The 23,158-nt window shown below is 43.4% G+C and overlaps 3 non-coding genes across 3 annotated transcripts; all 3 read right to left on the reverse strand.

Annotated features, from left to right (window-relative positions):
* Positions 1–417: 417 nt before the first annotated feature.
* On the reverse strand, positions 418–491 carry TRNAI-AAU (transfer RNA isoleucine (anticodon AAU)). The gene has a single exon. It is a non-coding gene; the product is annotated as a tRNA-Ile (tRNA).
* Positions 492–4,279: 3,788 nt separating this feature from the next.
* On the reverse strand, positions 4,280–4,353 carry TRNAI-AAU (transfer RNA isoleucine (anticodon AAU)). The gene has a single exon. It is a non-coding gene; the product is annotated as a tRNA-Ile (tRNA).
* Positions 4,354–8,140: 3,787 nt separating this feature from the next.
* TRNAI-AAU (transfer RNA isoleucine (anticodon AAU)) lies at positions 8,141–8,214 on the reverse strand. The gene has a single exon. It is a non-coding gene; the product is annotated as a tRNA-Ile (tRNA).
* Between the last annotated feature and the right edge of the window lie 14,944 nt (positions 8,215–23,158).

Genomic DNA, 23,158 nt, shown 5'->3' on the forward strand with positions numbered 1-23,158 from the left:
CAGTGTATCTTTCGGCCCTCTTAAGAGACACACCCCCTTGTAGCCACTTCTATACTTCTGTCACCTAATTATTTTCCTATCCTTTTCCCTGTAACGTTGCTGATCCTAGCTATAGCATCACTATCCAGAATCTGTTCTCCTGAGTTATGTTCCTCTTATCCCCACGCATCTAATAATCAGCTCTTGGTCTCCCTCCACCTCTCACGAGACATAGTCTGAGGCAGAGTCTCCATCTTGGAGAGACAATCCCTTGCACTTGTGTTGTTCTACTGGCGCTGCCGGCTTGAGCTTTGGTCAGCAGTGGCAAAAGAAGGACTAATGGAAAGTGAACGTATACTGGAGCAACAGAGTGTATGGATTTATAAGAGCTTGATTAAATGAGAAAAAAAGAGTTTAGTTGAGAGAAAAAATGCAACCTGGCCCGTACGGGGATCGAACCCGCGACCTTGGCGTTATTAGCACCACGCTCTAACCAACTGAGCTAACCAGCCATGAGTACTACAGATATCCCTTTTCCATGTAATGCAGATAGATAGGAGAGGTGGTCTTACTATCGCAATTCCTTCATACTTTTCTCCTTCCGCCCCCTGTCTGGATTACAATAACAAGAGCTGTGGAGTGCTGCACGCCAGCCTCAGTGCCTCTTCTTTCACTCAATCTCACTGTGTGCTGTGATATCTTTGTAACATCGCTTGTTGCCGGAAAAAAAAGAAAGGATGGATAGTATTTTTATTCTTTTACAACAAAACCCAAAATGCATCGGCTTGCTTGGTCATTGAGTTTACAAGGCCAGCTGCTTTTGAGATATTATAATTATAGTGGTTATTCGGCGTTGGAGGTAAGAGAGTTTTTTTTAGGTCCGGCCGTTCCTTCTGCTTCAAATTACTTGAGCTCATGTCAACAAAGTGACAACAAAACATAGCCAACGGTTCGTTGCTCAAGCCTTCCCTACTGCGCCTTCCCATGTCTCTCCTGCCGACCACAGTGCAGGAAATCTGAGTTTGCATTTGCGCGAAGAGCCGTACAACACAAGAAGGCGCGCTTTCGTGCGCTGGGCACCACCCGGCCTGTGCATTCCTCACTGTCGTGAGATCAGTTTACTCAGCAGAGCATGACGCTGCAATTGGTTAGTAGGGCCTGCCTGACCAGAATAGTATATTTGGGGTCATGTATTTTATTGCATTTTTAAAACAGTAACAGAACTTAACTGCAATGTTTAAATAGGTCTAGACATATTTAAACAGTGTCAATTTAATAGAAGAATTGTGGACAATTCAGAGGGGAGGCACCAATGTTTTTTTTTCCCATTGGGTGGATACGGCATTAAAGAGTTTGAAGACCACTGGTCTAAGTGGACACTAATACACCTGGATGCTCCTGAATTCCTCGCAACAGATGCCAGCAAACCTGGCTGGAGAGCTACTGTGTTGGACTGATCCTGTCGATTCAAGTGGTCTTTCCTAGAGAGTCGGAGGTCATGGAAATAGATGGAGTCAGTGCTTTAAGTGGAAAAATAGAAGTGCAGGTACTCTGTAATAGAGTACCTGCTTGTTTCTGAGAAGTGCCGGTACTCTCCAATTAAAAGTATTACGTTTTTCCTGAGATATGCCGGTACTCTCCCTCTCAAAATAAAAAAGTGACGGTACTCAGTACCGGAGAGTACCGGCCCATTTAAAGCACTGGATGGAGTTGATGGTAATCTTCAGGGCTTTGAAGTTTTCCCATCATCATCTGTCTCAAAAAAATGTGCTAGTAAAGACAGAGAATAAGGTAGCTGTCTTTTACATTAACCAACAGTGAAGCATGCATTCAAAATCCCTCAATGGAATAGCAGAACAATTGGGTTATTGGGCAGAGATCAACCTGTTGCACACGTCGGCAGTACACATCAAGGGCACCGACAATGTGATGGCAGACAGCTGGAGGTTTCCAAATTTGCTGGAGTTGACGTTATCCAGGTCGTTGTTTTGAGAGATATGCCGAGAGTTTGTGAAACCCTTTCTGGATCTCTTTTCAAACAAGGACAATGCTCATCTTTGTCGATTCTGATCCAGGCTTCCGGAACAAGGAGCCTAGGTAGTGGACGTATTGGTGATAAAGTGGCTGAGAAGTCTCTTTTATACATTCCCCCACTTTTTATTGATCCAGATGGTTCTCTTCAAGTCTCAGCAGGGTGGAGGGAACTTTATTCTTGTGGGCCCTTATTGGCCAGAGATGTCATAGTTTTCTCTTCTGAACCCCTGGCTCTTCTACCTCCTTGGGTACTGCTCAAGTGTGTCTCTCTCAGAACGTCGTCCCCGACCTTCTTGCTCCAACTCACTCTATGGCTTTGGAGGTTGAGAAGTCTGGACTGCTAGCAAAGGGTCTTTCTCTTCCTTAATGGAGTTAATTCAGCACTCCAGCAGGCCTTCTACTTCGTAGTCTTACTCAAAGAACTGGAAGTCTTTTGAGACGTGATGTTCTGCTCATGATCTTTTGGCACCTACCTGTAGTTTGTCTGCTATTTTGCATTTTCTTCTGAATGGGTTTCACTTGAATCTATTTCCACTCTGAAAGCTCATTGCTTTGCGATAAAGGTTTTTAGAGACTTTTCTGTACCTTCATCGATGTTACAATCTTTGGTGCCTAGACTGTTCTGATCTTTTGTCAATTGTAAGACCAGTTGAAAAATCCCTTTTCTCCAACTCAGAATCTTCCTACTCTTTTATAGGCTTTGCAATTTTATCTCTTTGAGGATCTGGATACTGTAGACTTAAAGATTGTTTCCTATAAAGTTATTTTCCTATTTCCTATTACCTTGCTGAGAACAATTGGGGAGCTGGGAACCTTAAAATGCTGTCCTTTCTTCATTTGATACTTTGGAAGATGGGGTAACTTTAAGGCCTAGCCTTACCTTTGCTGCAAAGGTTAAGTCTATTTTTGATATATCTTAAGAAATAATTCTTCCTTCTTTCATTCCCTCTCCTTCCTCTCCGGAGGAACATTTGCTGAATACACTTGATGTTTAAAGAGCTCTTTTCATTTATGTCACCAGGCCTCTGCAGTTCAGGAAAACCGACTCCTTGTTTATGACTTTTGGACAGCCTGGAAAAGACAAGAAGGTGACTTTTATGACTCTGAGTAGGTGGATTAAGTTGTCAATTTTTCTGGCTTTGCAAGGCTTTTTAGAATATCTTCCAGTTCAGGGATGGTGTACGAGAGGAATGGCCACCTCCTGGGTTGAATTCCAGTGAGTAACAATCTAGGAAATTCCTAGGGTGGCTACTTGGTCCTCAGAGCATAGATTTGTCAAGCATTATCGCTTAATAATTTTTCTGTTTTGCATTTGAGTACCAATGTTTTGAACTCTGCATTACCCTTAGTCCATCTTGTCCTTGTCACAAACATTACATCCTGCCCACCTTCCCATCAGTCCTTTGGAAAGGGCTTGGCACCCAGGTTGGGTGCATGGGGCTAGCATTTAAGGATCCTCCTGTTCTTTCATCCTGTTGGAAGGTGACATCACCTTACTTTGTAATGACTGTCACAAGGACGCAATGGACTAAGGCTAATGAAGATTACCAATAAGTAACCAACGCATCACCACTCTTTCTGAATGTGCGTGGCTCATTCCGCAGGACTTGTTCTTTGTATGATTCCTGGATTTTCAGAAGCCCTTTGATGGCAGCACCCCCCACACTGAAAATTGTTTCAGCACCACTGTACAAGGGTCAGTTGTCATGCTCATCTGAGCGTAAATTTGCATTGAAGTAGTCTAACTCCCCAGGCCTTGTCTTTTGCTCAATTTGCCTTTGTGAGTTTTCTCTCAATCACTGTCGACTTCCTTTGATCTTTCTTTCTTCTTTTACTTCACCTTCGCCTTCAGTGTATCTTTCGGCCCTCTTAAGAGACACACCCCCTTGTAGCCACTTCTATACTTCTGTCACCTAATTATTTTCCTATCCTTTTCCCTGTAACGTTGCTGATCCTAGCTATAGCATCACTATCCAGAATCTGTTCTCCTGAGTTATGTTCCTCTTATCCCCACGCATCTAATAATCAGCTCTTGGTCTCCCTCCACCTCTCACGAGACATAGTCTGAGGCAGAGTCTCCATCTTGGAGAGACAATCCCTTGCACTTGTGTTGTTCTACTGGCGCTGCCGGCTTGAGCTTTGGTCAGCAGTGGCAAAAGAAGGACTAATGGAAAGTGAACGTATACTGGAGCAACAGAGTGTATGGATTTATAAGAGCTTGATTAAATGAGAAAAAAAGAGTTTAGTTGAGAGAAAAAATGCAACCTGGCCCGTACGGGGATCGAACCCGCGACCTTGGCGTTATTAGCACCACGCTCTAACCAACTGAGCTAACCAGCCATGAGTACTACAGATATCCCTTTTCCATGTAATGCAGATAGATAGGAGAGGTGGTCTTACTATCGCAATTCCTTCATACTTTTCTCCTTCCCCCCCCTGTCTGGATTACAATAACAAGAGCTGTGGAGTGCTGCACGCCAGCCTCAGTGCCTCTTCTTTCACTCAATCTCACTGTGTGCTGTGATATCTTTGTAACATCGCTTGTTGCCGGAAAAAAAAGAAAGGATGGATAGTATTTTTATTCTTTTACAACAAAACCCAAAATGCATCGGCTTGCTTGGTCATTGAGTTTACAAGGCCAGCTGCTTTTGAGATATTATAATTATAGTGGTTATTCGGCGTTGGAGGTAAGAGAGTTTTTTTAGGTCCGGCCGTTCCTTCTGCTTCAAATTACTTGAGCTCATGTCAACAAAGTGACAACAAAACATAGCCAACGGTTCGTTGCTCAAGCCTTCCCTACTGCGCCTTCCCATGTCTCTCCTGCCGACCACAGTGCAGGAAATCTGAGTTTGCATTTGCGCGAAGAGCCGTACAACACAAGAAGGCGCGCTTTCGTGCGCTGGGCACCACCCGGCCTGTGCATTCCTCACTGTCGTGAGATCAGTTTACTCAGCAGAGCATGACGCTGCAATTGGTTAGTAGGGCCTGCCTGACCAGAATAGTATATTTGGGGTCATGTATTTTATTGCATTTTTAAAACAGTAACAGAACTTAACTCCAATGTTTAAATAGGTCTAGACATATTTAAACAGTGTCAATTTAATAGAAGAATTGTGGACAATTCAGAGGGGAGGCACCAATGTTTTTTTTTCCCATTGGGTGGATACGGCATTAAAGAGTTTGAAGACCACTGGTCTAAGTGGACACTAATACACCTGGATGCTCCTGAATTCCTCGCAACAGATGCCAGCAAACCTGGCTGGAGAGCTACTGTGTTGGACTGATCCTGTCGATTCAAGTGGTCTTTCCTAGAGAGTCGGAGGTCATGGAAATAGATGGAGTCAGTGCTTTAAGTGGAAAAATAGAAGTGCAGGTACTCTGTAATAGAGTACCTGCTTGTTTCTGAGAAGTGCCGGTACTCTCCAATTAAAAGTATTACGTTTTTCCTGAGATATGCCGGTACTCTCCCTCTCAAAATAAAAAAGTGCCGGTACTCAGTACCGGAGAGTACCGGCCCATTTAAAGCACTGGATGGAGTTGATGGTAATCTTCAGGGCTTTGAAGTTTTCCCATCATCATCTGTCTCAAAAAAATGTGCTAGTAAAGACAGAGAATAAGGTAGCTGTCTTTTACATTAACCAAAAGTGAAGCATGCATTCAAAATCCCTCAATGGAATAGCAGAACAATTGGGTTATTGGGCAGAGATCAACCTGTTGCACACGTCGGCAGTACACATCAAGGGCACCGACAATGTGATGGCAGACAGCTGGAGGTTTCCAAATTTGCTGGAGTTGACGTTATCCAGGTCGTTGTTTTGAGAGATATGCCGAGAGTTTGTGAAACCCTTTCTGGATCTCTTTTCAAACAAGGACAATGCTCATCTTTGTCGATTCTGATCCAGGCTTCCGGAACAAGGAGCCTAGGTAGTGGACGTATTGGTGATAAAGTGGCTGAGAAGTCTCTTTTATACATTCCCGCACTTTTTACTGATCCAGATGGTTCTCTTCAAGTCTCAGCAGGGTGGAGGGAACTTTATTCTTGTGGGCCCTTATTGGCCAGAGATGTCATAGTTTTCTCTTCTGAACCCCTGGCTCTTCTACCTCCTTGGGTACTGCTCAAGTGTGTCTCTCTCAGAACGTCGTCCCCGACCTTCTTGCTCCAACTCACTCTATCGCTTTGGAGGTTGAGAAGTCTGGACTGCTAGCAAAGGGTCTTTCTCTTCCTTAATGGAGTTAATTCAGCACTCCAGCAGGCCTTCTACTTCGTAGTCTTACTCAAAGAACTGGAAGTCTTTTGAGACGTGATGTTCTGCTCATGATCTTTTGGCACCTACCTGTAGTTTGTCTGCTATTTTGCATTTTCTTCTGAATGGGTTTCACTTGAATCTATTTCCACTCTGAAAGCTCATTGCTTTGCGATAAAGGTTTTTAGAGACTTTTCTGTACCTTCATCGATGTTACAATCTTTGGTGCCTAGACTGTTCTGATCTTTTGTCAATTGTAAGACCAGTTGAAAAATCCCTTTTCTCCAACTCAGAATCTTCCTACTCTTTTATAGGCTTTGCAATTTTATCTCTTTGAGGATCTGGATACTGTAGACTTAAAGATTGTTTCCTATAAAGTTATTTTCCTATTTCCTATCACCTTGCTGAGAACAATTGGGGAGCTGGGAGCCTTAAAATGCTGTCCTTTCTTCATTTGATACTTTGGAAGATGGGGTAACTTTAAGGCCTAGCCTTACCTTTGCTGCAAAGGTTAAGTCTATTTTTGATAGATCTTAAGAAATAATTCTTCCTTCTTTCATTCCCTCTCCTTCCTCTCCGGAGGAACATTTGCTGAATACACTTGATGTTTAAAGAGCTCTTTTCATTTATGTCACCAGGCCTCTGCAGTTCAGGAAAACCGACTCCTTGTTTGTGACTTTTGGACAGCCTGGAAAAGACAAGAAGGTGACTTTTATGACTCTGAGTAGGTGGATTAAGTTGTCAATTTTTCTGGCTTTGCAAGGCTTTTTAGAATATCTTCCAGTTCAGGGATGGTCTACGAGAGGAATGGCCACCTCCTGGGTTGAATTCCAGTGAGTAACAATCTAGGAAATTCCTAGGGTGGCTACTTGGTCCTCAGAGCATACATTTGTCAAGCATTATCGCTTAATAATTTTTCTGTTTTGCATTTGAGTACCAATGTTTTGAACTCTGCATTACCCTTAGTCCATCTTGTCCTTGTCACAAACATTACATCCTGCCCACCTTCCCATCAGTCCTTTGGAAAGGGCTTGGCACCCAGGTTGGGTGCATGGGGCTAGCATTTAAGGATCCTCCTGTTCTTTCATCCTGTTGGAAGGTGACATCACCTTACTTTGTAATGACTGTCACAAGGACGCAATGGACTAAGGCTAATGAAGATTACCAATAAGTAACCAACGCATCACCACTCTTTCTGAATGTGCGTGGCTCATTCCGCAGGACTTGTTCTTTGTATGATTCCTGGATTTTCAGAAGCCCTTTGATGGCAGCACCCCCCACACTGAAAATTGTTTCAGCACCACTGTACAAGGGTCAGTTGTCATGCTCATCTGAGCGTAAATTTGCATTGAAGTAGTCTAACTCCCCAGGCCTTGTCTTTTGCTCAATTTGCCTTTGTGAGTTTTCTCTCAATCACTGTCGACTTCCTTTGATCTTTCTTTCTTCTTTTACTTCACCTTCGCCTTCAGTGTATCTTTCGGCCCTCTTAAGAGACACACCCCCTTGTAGCCACTTCTATACTTCTGTCACCTAATTATTTTCCTATCCTTTTCCCTGTAACGTTGCTGATCCTAGCTATAGCATCACTATCCAGAATCTGTTCTCCTGAGTTATGTTCCTCTTATCCCCACGCATCTAATAATCAGCTCTTGGTCTCCCTCCACCTCTCACGAGACATAGTCTGAGGCAGAGTCTCCATCTTGGAGAGACAATCCCTTGCACTTGTGTTGTTCTACTGGCGCTGCCGGCTTGAGCTTTGGTCAGCAGTGGCAAAAGAAGGACTAATGGAAAGTGAACGTATACTGGAGCAACAGAGTGTATGGATTTATAAGAGCTTGATTAAATGAGAAAAAAAGAGTTTAGTTGAGAGAAAAAATGCAAGCTGGCCTGTACGGGGATCGAACCCACGAACTTGGCGTTATTAGCACCACGCTCTAACCAACTGAGCTAACCGGCCATGAGTACTAAAGATATCCTTTGTCCATGACATGCAGATACATAGAAGAGTTGGTCTCACTATCGCAATTCCTTCATACTTTTCTCCGTCCGCCCCCTGTCTGGATTACAATAACAAGAGCTGTGGAGTGTTGCACGCCAGCCTCAGTGCCTCTTCTTTCACTCAATCTCACTGTGTGCTGTGATATCTTTGTAACATCGCTTGTTGCCGGAAAAAAAAGAAAGGATGGATAGTATTTTTATTCTTTTACAACAAAACCCAAAATGTATCGGCTTCCTCGGTCATTGAGTTTACAAGGCCAGCTGCTTTTGAGATATTATAATTATAGTGGTTATTCGGCGTTGGAGGTAAGAGAGTTTTTTTTAGGTCCGGCCGTTCCTTCTGCTTCAAATTACTTGAGCTCATGTCAACAAAGTAACAACAAAACATAGCCAACGGTCCGTTGCTCAAGCCTTCCCTACTACGCCTTCCCATGTCTCTCCTGCCGACCACAGTGCAGGAAATCTGAGTTTGCATTTGCGCGAAGAGCCGTACAACACAAGAAGGCGCGCTTTCGTGCGCTGGGCACCACCCGGCCTGTGCATTCCTCACTGTCGTGAGATCAGTTTACTCAGCAGAGTATGACGCTGCAATTGGTTAGTAGGGCCTGGCTGACCAGAATAGTATATTTGGGGTCATGTATTTGATTGCATTTTTAAAACAGTAACAGAACTTAACTGCAATGTTTAAATAGGTCTAGACATATTTAAACAGTGTCAATTTAATAGAAGAATTGTGGACAATTCAGAGGGGAGGCACCAATGTTTTTTTTTCCCATTGGGTGGATGCGGCATTAAAGAGTTTGAAGACCACTGGTCTAAGTGGACACTAATACACCTGGATGCTCCTGAATTCCTCGCAACAGATGCCAGCAAACCTGGCTGGAGAGCTACTGTGTTGGACTGATCCTGTCGATTCAAGTGGTCTTTCCTAGAGAGTCGGAGGTCATGGAAATAGATGGAGTTGGTGGTAATCTTCAGGGCTTTGAAGTTTTCCCATCATCATCTGTCTCAAAAAAATGTGCTAGTAAAGACAGAGAATAAGGTAGCTGTCTTTTACATTAACCAACAGTGAAGCATGCTTTCAAAATCCCTCAATGGAATAGCAGAACAATTGGGTTATTGGGCAGAGATCAACCTGTTGCACACGTCGGCAGTACACATCAAGGGCACCGACAATGTGATGGCAGACAGCTGGAGGTTTCCAAATTTGCTGGAGTTGACGTTATCCAGGTCGTTGTTTTGAGAGATATGCCGAGAGTTTGTGAAACCCTTTCCGGATTTCTTTTCAAACAAGGACAATGCTCATCTTTGTCGATTCTGATCCAGGCTTCCGGAACAAGGAGCCTAGGTAGTGGACGTATTGGTGAAAAAGTGGCTGAGCAGTCTCCTTTATACATTCCCCCACTTTTTATTGATCCAGAAGGTTCTCTTCAAGTCTCAGCAGGGGGGAGGGAACTTTATTCTTGTGGGCCCTTATTGGCCAGAGATGTCATAGTTTTCTCTTCTGAACCCCTGGCTCTTCTACCTCCTTGGGTACTGCTCAAGTGTGTCTCTCTCAGAACGTCGTCCCCGACCTTCTTGCTCCAACTCACTCTATCGCTTTGGAGGTTGAGAAGTCTGGACTGCTAGCAAAGGGTCTTTCCTCTTCCTTAATAGAGTTAATTCAGCACTCCAGCAGGCCTTCTACTTCGTAGTCTTACTCAAAGAACTGGAAGTCTTTTGAGACGTGATGTTCTGCTCATGATCTTTTGGCACCTACCTGTAGTTTGTCTGCTATTTTGCATTTTCTTCTGAATGGGTTTCACTTGAATCTCTTTCCACTCTGAAAGCTCATTGCTTTGCGATAAAGGTTTTTAGAGACTTTTCTGTACCTTCGTCGATGTTACAATCTTTGGCGGCTAGACTGTTCTGATCTTTTGTCAATTGTAAGACCAGTTGAAAAATCCCTTTTCTCCAACTCAGAATCTTCCTACTCTTTTATAGGCTTTGCAATTTTATCTCTTTGAGGATCTGGATACTGTAGACATAAAGATTGTTTCCTATAAAGTTATTTTCCTATTTCCTATCACCTTGCTGAGAACAATTGGGGAGCTGGGAACCTTAAAATGCTGTCCTTTCTTCATTTGATACTTTGGAAGATGGGGTAACTTTAAGGCCTAGCCTTACCTTTGCTGCAAAGGGTAAGTCTATTTTTGATAGATCTTAAGAAATAATTCTTCCTTCTTTCATTCCCTCTCCTTCCTCTCCGGAGGGACATTTGCTGAATACACTTGATGTTTAAAGAGCTCTTTTCATTTATGTCACCAGGCCTCTGCAGTTCAGGAAAACCGACTCCTTGTTTGTGACTTTTGGACAGCCTGGAAAAGACAAGAAGGTGACTTTTATGACTCTGAGTAGGTGGATTAAGTTGTCAATTTTTCTGGCTTTGCAAGGCTTTTTAGAATATCTTCCAGGTCAGGGATGGTCTACGAGAGGAATGGCCACCTCCTGGGTTGAATTCCAGTGAGTAACAATCTAGGAAATTCCTAGGGTGGCTACTTGGTCCTCAGAGCATACATTTGTCAAGCATTATCGCTTAATAATTTTTCTGTTTTGCATTTGAGTACCAATGTTTTGAACTCTGCATTACCCTTAGTCCATCTTGTCCTTGTCACAAACATTACATCCTGCCCACCTTCCCATCAGTCCTTTGGAAAGGGCTTGGCACCCAGGTTGGGTGCATGGGGCTAGCATTTAAGGATCCTCCTGTTCTTTCTTCCTGTTGGAAGGTGACATCACCTTACTTTGTAATGACTGTCACAAGGACGTAATGGACTAAGGCTAATGAAGATTACCAATAAGTAACCAACGCATCACCACTCTTTCTGAATGTGCGTGGCTCATTCCGCAGGACTTGTTCTTTGTATGATTCCTGGATTTTCAGAAGCCCTTTGATGGCAGCACCCCCACACTGAAAATTGTTTCAGCACCACTGTACAAGGGTCAGTTGTCATGCTCATCTGATCGTAAATTTGCATTGAAGTAGTCTAACTCCCCAGGCCTTGTCTTTTGCTCAATTTGCCTTTGTGAGTTTTCTCTCAATCACTGTCGACTTCCTTTGATCTTTCTTTCTTCTTTTACTTCACCTTCGCCTTCAGTGTATCTTTCGGCCCTCTTAAGTGACACACCCCCTTGTACCCACTTCTATACTTCTGTCACCTAATTATTTTCCTATCCTTTTCCCTGTAACGTTGCTGATCCTAGCTATAGCATCACTATCCAGAATCTGTTCACCTGAGTTATGTTCCTCTTATCCCCACGCATCTAATAATCAGCTCTTGGTCTCCCTCCACCTCTCACTAGACATAGTCTGAGGCAGTGTCTCCATCTTGGAGAGACAATCCCTTGCACTTGTGTTGTTATACTGGCGCTGCCGGCTTGAGCTTTGGTCAGCAGTGGCAAAAGAAGGACTAATGGAAATTGAACGTATATTGGAGCAACAGAGTGTATGGATTTATAAGAGCTTGATTAAATGAGAAAAAAAGAGTTTAGTTGAGAGAAAAAATCAACCTGGCCCAAATGTGGACCGAACCCACAACCTTGGCATTATTGACACCACGCTCTAAACAACTGAGCTAACCGGCCATGAGTACTAATGTTATCCTTAGTCCAGGACATGCAGATACATAGAAGAGTTGGTCTCACTATCGCAATTCCTACATACTTTTCTCCTTCCGCCCCGTCTGGATTACAATAACAAGAGCTGTGGAGTGCTGCACGCCAGCCTCAGTGCCTCTTCTTTCACTCAATCTCACTGTGTGCTGTGATATCTTTGTAACATCGCTTGTTGCCGGGAAAAAAGGAAAGGATGGATGGTATTTTTATTCTTTTACAACAAAACCCAAAATGTATCGGCTTGCTTGGTCATTAAGTTTACAAGGCCAGCTGCTTTTGAGATATTATAATTATAGTGGTTATTCGGCGTTGGAGGTAAGAGAGTTTTTTTTAGGTCTGGCCGTTCCTTCTGCTTCAAATTACTTGAGCTCATGTCAACAAAGTAACAACAAAACATAGCCAACGGTTCGTTGCTCAAGCCTTCCCTACTGCGCCTTCCCATGTCTCTCCTGCCGACCACAGTGCAGGAAATCTGAGTTTGCATTTCCCCGAAGAGACGTACAACACAAGAAGGCGCGCTTTCGTGCGCCGGGCACCACCTGGCCTGTGCATTCCTCACTGTCGTGAGATCAGTTTACTCAGCAGAGCATGACGCTGCAATTGGTTAGTAAGGCCTGCCTGACCAGAATAGTATATTTGGGGTCATGTATTTGATTGCATTTTTAAAATAGTAACAGAACTTAACTGCAATGTCTAAATAGGTCTAGACATATTTAAACAGTGTCAATTTAATAGAAGAATTGTGGACAATTCAGAGGGGAGGCACCAATGTATTTTTTTTTCATTGGGTGGATGCGGCATTAAAGAGTTTGAAGACCACTGGTCTAAGTGGACACCAATACACCTGGATGCTCCTGAATTCCTCGCAACAGATGCCAGGAAACCTGGCTGGAGAGCTACTGTGTTGGACTGATCCTGTCGATTCAAGTGGTCTTTCCTAGAGAGTCGGAGGTCATGGAAATAGATGGAGTTGATGGTAATCTTCAGGGCTTTGAAGTTTTCCCATCATCATCTGTCTCAAAAGAATGTGCTAATAAAGACAGAGAATAAGGTAGCTGTCTTTTACATTAACCAACAGTGAAGCATGCATTCAAAATCCCTCAATGCAATAGCAGAACAATTGGGTTATTGGGCAGAGATCAACCTGTTGCATACGGGCAGTACACATCAAGGGCACCGACAATGTGATGGCAGACAGCTGGAGGTTTCCAAATTTGCTGGAGTTGACGTTATGAGTGTCGTTGTTTTGACAGATATGCCAAGAGTTTGTGAAACCCTTTCTTGATCTCTTTTCAAACAAGGACAATGCTCATCTTTGTCGATTCTGATCCAGGTTTCCGGAACAAGGAGCCTAGGTAGTGGACGTATTAATGATAAAGTGTCTGAGAAGTCTCCTTTATACATTCCCCCCCCTTTTTATTGATCCAGATGGTTCTCTTCAAGTCTCAGCAGGGGGAGGGAACTTTATTCTTGTGGGCCCTTATTGGCCAGAGATGTCATGGTTTCCTCTTCTGAACCCCTGGCTCTTTTACCTCCTTGGGTACTGCTCAAGTGTGTCTCTCTTAGAACGTCGTCCCTGACCTTCTTGCTCCAACTCACTCTATCGCTTTGGAGGTTGAGAAGTCTGGACTGCTAGCAAAGGGTCTTTCCTCTTCCTTAGTGGAGTTAATTCAGCACTCCAGCAGGCCTTCTACTTCGAAGTCTTACTCAAAGAACTGGAAGTCTTTTGAGACGTGATGTTCTGCTCATGATCTTTTGGCACCTACCTGTAGTTTGTCTGCTATTTTGCATTTTCTTCTGAATGGGTTTCACTTGAATCTCTTTCCACTCTGAAAGCTCATTGCTTTGCAATAAAGGTTTTTAGGGACTTTTCTGTACCTTCGTCGATGTTACAGTCTTTGGTGTCTAGACTGTTCTGATCTTTTGTCAATTGTAAGAGCAGTTGAAAAATCCCTTTTCTCCAACTCAGAATCTTCCTACTCTTTTATAGGCTTTGCAATTTTATCTCTTTGAGGATCTGGATACTGTAGACTTAAAGATTGTTTCCTATAAAGTTATTTTCCTATTTCCTATCACCTTGCTGAGAACAATTGGGGAGCTGGGAGCCATAAAATGCTGTCCTCTCTTCATTTGATAATTTGGAAGATGGGGTAACTTTAAGGCCTAGCCTTACCTTTGCTGCAAAGGTTAAGTCTATTTTTGATAGATCTTAGGAAATAATTCTTCCTTCTTTCATTCCCTCTCCTTCCTCTCCGGAGGAACATTTGCTGAATACACTTGATGTTTAAAGAGCTCTTTTCATTTATGTCACCAGGCCTCTGCAGTTCAGGAAAACCGACTCCTTGTTTGTGACTTTTGGACAGCCTGGAAAAGACAAGAAGGTGACTTTTATGACTCTGAGTAGGTGGATTAAGTTGTCAATTTTTCTGGCTTTGCAAGGCTTTTTAGAATATCTTCCAGTTCAGGGATGGTCTACGAGAGGAATGGCCACCTCCTGGGTTGAATTCCAGTGAGTAACAATCTAGGAAATTCCTAGGGTGGCTACTTGGTCCTCAGAGCATACATTTGTCAAGCATTATCGCTTAATAATTTTTCTGTTTTGCATTTGAGTACCAATGTTTTGAACTCTGCATTACCCTGAGTCCATCTTGTCCTTGTCACAAACATTACATCCTGCCCACCTTCCCATCAGTCCTTTTGCAAGGGCTTGGCACCCAGGTTGGGTGCATGGGGCTAGCATTTAAGGATCCTCCTGTTCTTTCTTCCTGTTGGAAGGTGACATCACCTTACTTTGTAATGACTGTCACAAGGACGCAATGGACTAAGGCTAATGAAGATTACCAATAAGTAACCAACGCATCACCACTCTTTCTGAATGTGCGTGGCTCATTCCACAGGACTTGTTCTTTGTATGATTCCTGGATTTTCAGAAGCCCTTTGATGGCAGCACCCCCACACTGAAAATTGTTTCAGCACCACTGGACAAGGGTCAGTTGTCATGCTCATCTGCGGCGTAAATTTGCATTGAAGTAGTCTAACTCCCCAGGCCTTGTCTTTTGCTCAATTTGCCTTTGTGAGTTTTCTCTCAATCACTGTCGACTTCCTTTGATCTTTCTTTCTTCTTTCACTTCACCTTCGCCTTCAGTGTATCTTTCGGCCCTCTTAAGAGACACACCCCCTTGTAGCCACTTCTATACTTCTGTCACCTAATTATTTTCCTATCCTTTCCCCTGTAACGTTGCTGATCCTAGCTATAGCATCACTATCCAGAATCTGTTCACCTGAGTTATGGTCCTCTTATCCCCACGCATCTAATAATCAGCTCTTGGTCTCCCTCCACCTCTCACGAGACATAGTCTGAGGCAGTGTCTCCATCTTGGAGAGACAATCCCTTGCACTTGTGTTGTTCTACTGGCTCTGCCGGCTTGAGCTTTGGTCAGCAGTGGCAAAAGAAGGACTAATGGAAAGTGAACGTATACTGGAGCAACAGAGTGTATGGATTTATAAGAGCTTGATTAAATGAGAAAAAAAGAGTTTAGTTGAGAGAAAAAATGCAACCTGGCCCGTATGGGGATCAAACACTCGACCTTGGCATTATTAGCACCACGCTCTAACCAACTGAGCTAACCGGCCATGAGTACGACAGTTATCCGTATTGCATGAAATGCAGATACATAGAAGAGTTAGTCTCACTATCGCAATTCCTTCATACTTTTATCCTTCCGCCCCCTGTCTGGATTACAATAACAAGAGCTGTGGAGTGCTGCACGCCAGCCTCAGTGCTTCTTCTTTCACTCAATCTCACTGTGTGCTGTGATATCTTTGTAACATCGCTTGTTGCCGGAAAAAAAGGAAAGGATGGATAGTATTTTTATTCTTTTACAACAAAACCCAAAATGCATCGGCTTGCTTAGTCATTAAGTTTACAAGGCCAGCTGCTTTTGAGATATTATAATTATAGTGGTTATTCGGCGTTGGAGGTAAGAGAGTTTTTTTTAGGTCTTGCCGTTCCTTCTGCTTCAAATTACTTGAGCTCATGTCAACAAAGTAACAACAAAACATAGCCAACGGTTCGTTGCTCAAGCCTTCCCTACTGCGCCTTCCCATGTCTCTCCTGACGACCACAGTGCAGGAAATCTGAGTTTGCATTTGCGCGAAGAGACGTACAACACAAGAAGGTGCGCTTTCGTGCGCCGGGCACCACCCGTCCTGTGCATTCCTCACTGTCGTAAGATCAGTTTACTCAGCAGAGCATGACGCTGTAATTGGTTAGTAGGGCCTGCCTGACCAGAATAGTATATTTGGGCTCATGTATTTGATTGCGTTTTTAAAACAGTAACAGAACTTAACTGCAATGTTTAAATAGGTCTAGACATATTTAAACAGTGTCAATTTAATAGAAGAATTGTGGACAATTCAGAGGGGAGGCACCAATGTTTTTGTTTCCCATTGGGTGGATGCGGCATTAAAGAGTTTGAAGACCACTGGTCTATGTGGACACTAATACACCTGGATGCTCCTGAATTCCTCGCAACAGATGCCAGCAAACCTGGCTGGAGAGCTACTGTGTTGGACTGATCCTGTCGATTAAAGTGGTCTTTCCTAGAGAGTCGGAGGTCATGGAAATAGATGGAGTTGATGGTAATCTTCAGGGCTTTGAAGTTTTCCCATCATCATCTGTCTCAAAAAAATGTGCTAGTAAAGACAGAGAATAAGGTAGCTGTCTTTTACATTAACCAACTGTGAAGCATGCATTCAAAATCCCTCAATGCAATAGCAGAACAATTGAGATTTTGGCCAGTGATCAACCTGTTGCATACATCGGCAGTACACATCAAGGGCACCGACAATGTGATGGCAGACAGCTGGAGGTTTCCAAATTTGCTGGAGTTGACGTTATCCAAGTCGTTGTTTTGAGAGATATGCCGAGAGTTTGTGAAACCCTTTCTGGATCTCTTTTCAAACAAGGACAATGCTCATCTTTGTCGATTCTGATCCAGGTTTCCGGAACAAGGAGCCTAGGTAGTGGACGTATTGGTGATAAAGTGGCTGAGAAGTCTCCTTTATACATTCCCCCCCTTTTTATTGACCCAGATGGTTCTCTTCAAGTCTCAGCAGGGGGGAGGGAACTTTATTCTTGTGGGCCCTTATTGGCCAGAGATGTCATGGTTTCCTCTTCTGAACCCCTGGCTCTTCTACCTCCTTGGGTACTGCTCAAGTGTGTCTCTCTCAGAACGTCGTCACTGACCTTCTTGCTCCAACTCACTCTATCGCTTTGGAGGTTGAGAAGTCTGGACTGCTAGCAAAGGGTCTTTCCTCTTCCTTAGTGGAGTTAATTCAGCACTCCAGCAGGCCTTCTACTTCGAAGTCTTACTCAAAGAACTGGAAGTCTTTTGAGACGTGATGTTCTGCTCATGATCTTTTGGCACCTACCTGTAGTTTGTCTGCTATTTTGCATTTTCTTCTGAATGGGTTTCACTTGAATCTCTTTCCACTCTGAAAGCTCATTGCTTTGCGATAAAGGTTTTTAGGGACTTTTCTGTACCTTCGTCGATGTTACAATCTCTGGTGTCTAGACTGTTCTGATCTTTTGTCAATTGTAAGACCAGTTGAAAAATCCCTTTTCTCCAACTCAGAATCTTCCTACTCTTTTATAGGCTTTGCAATTTTTTCTCTTTGAGGATCTGGATACTGTAGACTTAAAGATTGTTTCCTATAAAGTTATTTTCCTATTTCCTATCACCTTGCTGAGAACAATTGGGGAGCTGGGAGCCTTAAAATGCTGTCCTCTCTTCATTTGATAATTTGGAAGATGGGGTAACTTTAAGGTCTAGCCTTACCTTTGCTGCAAAGGTTAAGTCTATTTTTGATAGATCTTAGGAAATAATTATTCCTTCTTTCATTCCCTCTCCTTCCTCTCCGGAGGAACATTTGCTGAATACACTTGATGTTTAAAGAGCTCTTTTCATTTATGTCACCAGGCCTCTGCAGTTCAGGAAAACCGACTCCTTGTTTGTGACTTTTGGAAAGCCTGGAAAAGACAAGAAGGTGACTTTTATGACTCTGAGTAGGTGGATTAAGTTGTCAATTTTTCTGGCTTGGCAAGGCTTTTTAGAATATCTTCCAGTTCAGGGATGGTCTACGAGAGGAATGGCCACCTCCTGGGTTGAATTCCAGTGAGTAACAATCTAGGAAATTCCTAGGGTGGCTACTTGGTCCTCAGAGCATACATTTGTCAAGCATTATCGCTTAATCATTTTTCTGTTTTGCATTTGAGTACCAATGTTTTGAACTCTGCATTACCCTTAGTCCATCTTGTCCTTGTCACAAACATTACATCCTGCCCGCCTTCCCATCAGTCCTTTGGCAAGGGCTTGGCACCCAGGTTGGGTGCATGGGGCTAGCATTTAAGGATCCTCCTGTTCTTTCTTCCTGTTGGAAGGTGACATCACCTTACTTTGTAATGACTGTCACAAGGACGCAATGGACTAAGGCTAATGAAGATTACCAATAAGTAACCAACGCATCACCACTCTTTCTGAATGTGCGTGGCTCATTCCGCAGGACTTGTTCTTTGTATGATTCCTGGATTTTCAGAAGCCCTTTGATGGCAGCACCCCCACACTGAAAATTGTTTCAGCACCACTGGACAAGGGTCAGTTGTCATGCTCATCTGCGGCGTAAATTTGCATTGAAGTAGTCTAACTCCCCAGGCCTTGTCTTTTGCTCAATTTGCCTTTGTGAGTTTTCCCTCAATCACTGTCGACTTCCTTTGATTTTCTTTCTTCTTTCACTTCACCTTCGCCTTCAGTGTATCTTTCGGCCCTTTTAAGAGACACACCCCCTTGTAGCCACTTCTATACTTCTGTCAATTAATAATTTTCCTATCCTTTCCCCTGTAACGTTGCTGATCCTAGCTATAGCATCACTATCCAGAATCTGTTCACCTGAGTTATGTTCCTCTTATCCCCACGCATCTAATAATCAGCTCTTGGACTCCCTCCACCTCTCACGTGACATAGTCTGAGGCAGTGTATCCATCTTGGAGAGACAATCCCTTGCACTTGTGTTGTTCTACTGGCGCTGCCGGCTTCAGCTTTGGTCAGCAGTGGCAAAAGAAGGACTAATGGAAAGTGAACGTATACTGGAGCAACAGAGTGTATGGATTTATAAGAGCTTGATTAAATGAGAAAAAAAGAGTTTAGTTGAAAGTAAAAACGCATCCTGGCCCTTACGAGGAGCGAACCCACGACCTTGGCGTTATTAGCACTATACTCTAACCAACTGAGCTAACCGGCCATGAGTACTAATGATATCCTTTTTCCATAAAATGCAGATACATAGAAGAGTTGGTCTCACTATCGCAATTCCTTCATACTTTTCTCCTTCCGCCTCCTGTCTGGATTACAATAACAAGAGCTGTGGAGTGCTGCACGCCAGCCTCAGTGCCTCTTCTTTCACTCAATCTCACTGTGTGCTGTGATATCTTTGTAACATCGCTTGTTGCCGGAAAAAAAGGAAAGGATGCATAGTATTTTTATTCTTTCAAACAAATCCCAAAATGAATCGGCTTGCTTGGTCATTAAGTTTACAAGGCCAGCTGCTTTTGAGATATTATAATTATAGTGGTTATTCGGCGTTGGAGGTAAGAGAGTTTTTTTTAGGTCTGGCCGTTCCTTCTGCTTCAAATTACTTGAGCTCATGTCAACAAAGTAACAACAAAACATAGCCAACTGTTCGTTGCTCAAGCCTTCCCTACTGCGTCTTCCCATGTCTCTCCTGCCGACCACAGTGCATGAAATCTGAGTTTGCATTTGCGCGAAGAGACGTACAACACAAGAAGGCGCGCTTTAGTGCGCCGGGCACCACCCGGCCTGTGCATTCCTCACTGCCGTGAGATCAGTTTACTCAGCAGAGCATGACGCTGCAATTGGTTAGTAGGGCCTGCCTGACCCGAACAGTATATTTGGGGTCATGTATTTGATTGCATTTTTAAAACAGTAACAGAACTTAACTGCAATGTTTAAATTGGTCTAGACATATTTAAACAGTGTCAATTTAATAGAAGAATTGTGGACAATTCAGAGGGGGGCACCAATGTTTTTTTTTCCCATTGGGTGGATGCGGCATTAAAGAGTTTGAAGACCACTGGTCTATGTGGACACTAATACACCTGGATGCTCCTGAATTCCTCGCAACAGATGCCAGCAAACCTGGCTGGAGAGCTACTGTGTTGGACTGATCCTGTCGATTAAAGTGGTCTTTCCTAGAGAGTCGGAGGTCATGGAAATAGATGGAGTTGATGGTAATCTTCAGGGCTTTGAAGTTTTCCCATCATCATCTGTCTCAAAAAAATGTGCTAGTAAAGACAGAGAATAAGGTAGCTGTCTTTTACATTAACCAACAGTGAAGCATGCATTCAAAATCCCTCAATGCAATAGCAGAACAATTGGGTTATTGGGCAGAGATCAACCTGTTGCATACGTCGGCAGTACACATCAAGAGCACCGACAATGTGATGGCAGACAGCTGGAGGTTTCCAAATTTGCTGGAGTTGACGTTATCCAGGTCGTTGTTTTGAGAGATATGCCGAGAGTTTGTGAAACCCTTTCTGGATCACTTTTCAAACAAGGACAATGCTCATCTTTGTCGATTCTGATCCAGGTTTCCGGAACAAGGAGCCTAGGTAGTGGACGTATTGGTGATAAAGTGGCTGAGAAGTCTCCTTTATACATTCCCCCCCTTTTTATTGATCCAGATGGTTCTCTTCAAGTCTCAGCAGGGGGAGGGATCTTTATTCTTGTGGGCCCTTATTGGCCAGAGATGTCATGGTTTCCTCTTCTGAACCCCTGGCTCTTCTTCCTCCTTGAGTACTGCTCAAGTGTGTCTTTCTCAGAACGTCGTCCCTGACCTTCTTGCTCCAACTCCCTCTATCACTTTGGAGGTTGAGAAGTCTGGACTGCTAGCAAAGGGTCTTTCTCTTCCTTAGTGGAGTTAATTCAGCACTCCAGCAGGCCTTCTACTTCGAAGTCTTACTCAAAGAACTGGAAGTCTTTTGAGACGTGATGTTCTGCTCATGATCTTTTGGCACCTACCTGTAGTTTGTCTGCTATTTTGCATTTTCTTCTGAATGGGTTTCACTTGAATCTCTTTCCACTCTGAAAGCTCATTGCTTTGCGATAAAGGCTTTTAGGGACTTTTCTGAACCTTCACCGATGTTACAATCTCTGGTGTCTAGACTGTTCTGATCTTTTGTCAATGGAAAGACCAGGTGAAAAATCCCTTTTCTCCAACTCAGAATCTTCCTACTATTTTATAGGCTTTGCAATTTTATCTCTTTGAGGATCTGGATACTGTAGACTTAAAGATTGTTTCCTATAAAGTTATTTTCCTATTTGCTATCACCTTGCTGAGAACAATTGGGGAGCTGGAAGCCTTAAAATGCTGTCCTCTCTTCATTTGATACTTTGGAAGATGGGGTAACTTTAAGGCCTAACCTTACCTTTGCTGCAAAGGTTAAGTCTATTTTTGATAGATCTTAGGAAATAATTCTTACTTCTTTCATTCCCTCTCCTTCCTCTCCGGAGGAACATTTGCTGAATACACTTGATGTTTAAAGAGCTCTTTTCATTTATGTCACCAGGCCTCTGCAGTTCAGGAAAACTGACTCCTTGTTTGTGACTTTTAGACAGCCTGGAAAAGACAAGAAGGTGACTTTTATGACTCTGAGTAGGTGGATTAAGTTGTCAATTTTTCTGGCTTTGCAAGGCTTTTTAGAATATCTTCCAGTTCAGGGATGGTCTACGAGAGGAATGGCCACCTCCTGGGTTGAATTCCAGTGAGTAACAATCTAGGAAATTCCTTGGGTGGCTACTTGGTCCTCAGAGCATACATTTGTTAAGCATTATCGCTTAATAATTTTTCTGTTTTGCATTTGAGTACCAATGTTTTGAACTCTGCATTACCCTTAGTCCATCTTGTCCTTGTTACAAACATTACATCCTGCCCCACCTTCCCATCAGTCCTTTGGCAAGGGCTTGGCACCCAGGTTGGGTGCATGGGGCTAGCATTTAAGGATCCTCCTGTTCTTTCTTCCTGTTGGAAGGTGACATCACCTTACTTTGTAATGACTGTCACAAGGACGCAATGGACTAAGGCTAATGAAGATTACCAATAAGTAACCAACGAATCACCACTCTTTCTGAATGTGCGTGGCTCATTCCGCAGGACTTGTTCTTTGTTTGATTCCTGGATTTTCAGATGCCCTTTGATGGCAGCACCACCACACTGAAAAGTGTTTCAGCACCACTGGACAAGGGTCAGTTGTCATGCTCATCTGCGGCGTAAATTTGCATTGAAGAAGTCTAACTCCCCAGGCCTTGTCTTTTGCTCAATTTGCCTTTGTGAGTTTTCTCTCAATCACTGTCGACTTTCTTTGATCTTTCTTTCTTCTTTCACTTCACCTTCGCCTTCAGTGTATCTTTCGGCCCTCTTAAGAGACACACCCCCTTGTAGCCACTTCTATACTTCTCTCACCTAATTATTTCCCTATCCTTTCCCCTGTAACGTTGCTGATCCTAGCTATAGCATCACTGTCCAGAATCTGTTCACCTGAGTTATGTTCCTCTTATCCCCACGCATCTAATAATCAGCTCTTGGGCTCCTTCCACCTCTCACGAGACATACTCTGAGGCAGTGTCTCCATCTTGGAGAGACAATCCCTTGCACTTGTGCTGTTCTACTGGCGCTGCCAGCTTGAGCTTTGGTCAGCAGTGGCAAAAGAAGGACTAATGGAAAGTGAACGTATACTGGAGCAACAGAGTGTATGGATTTATAAGAGCTTCATTAAAAGAGAAAAAAAGAGTTTAGTTGAGAGAAAAAATGCAACCTAGCCCGTACGGGGATCAAACCCGCAACCTTGGCGTTATTAGCACTACGATCTAACCAACTGAGCTAAACAGCCATGAGTACTAAAGATATCCTTTTTCTATACAATGCAGATACAGAGAAGAGTTGGTCTCACTATTGCAATTCTTTCATACTTTTCTCCTTCCGCCCCCTGTCTGGATTACAATAACAAGAGCTGTGGAGTGCTGCACGCCAGCATCAGTGCCTCTTCTTTCACTCAATCTCACTGTGTGCTGTGATGTCTTTGTAACATCGCTTGTTGCCGGAAAAAAAGGAAAGGATGGATAGTATTTTTATTCTTTTACAACAAAACCCAAAATGCATCGGCTTGCTTGGTCATT

This window comes from Pleurodeles waltl, chromosome 12, assembly GCF_031143425.1.
Source record: "Pleurodeles waltl isolate 20211129_DDA chromosome 12, aPleWal1.hap1.20221129, whole genome shotgun sequence".
NCBI lineage: Eukaryota > Metazoa > Chordata > Amphibia > Caudata > Salamandridae > Pleurodeles > Pleurodeles waltl.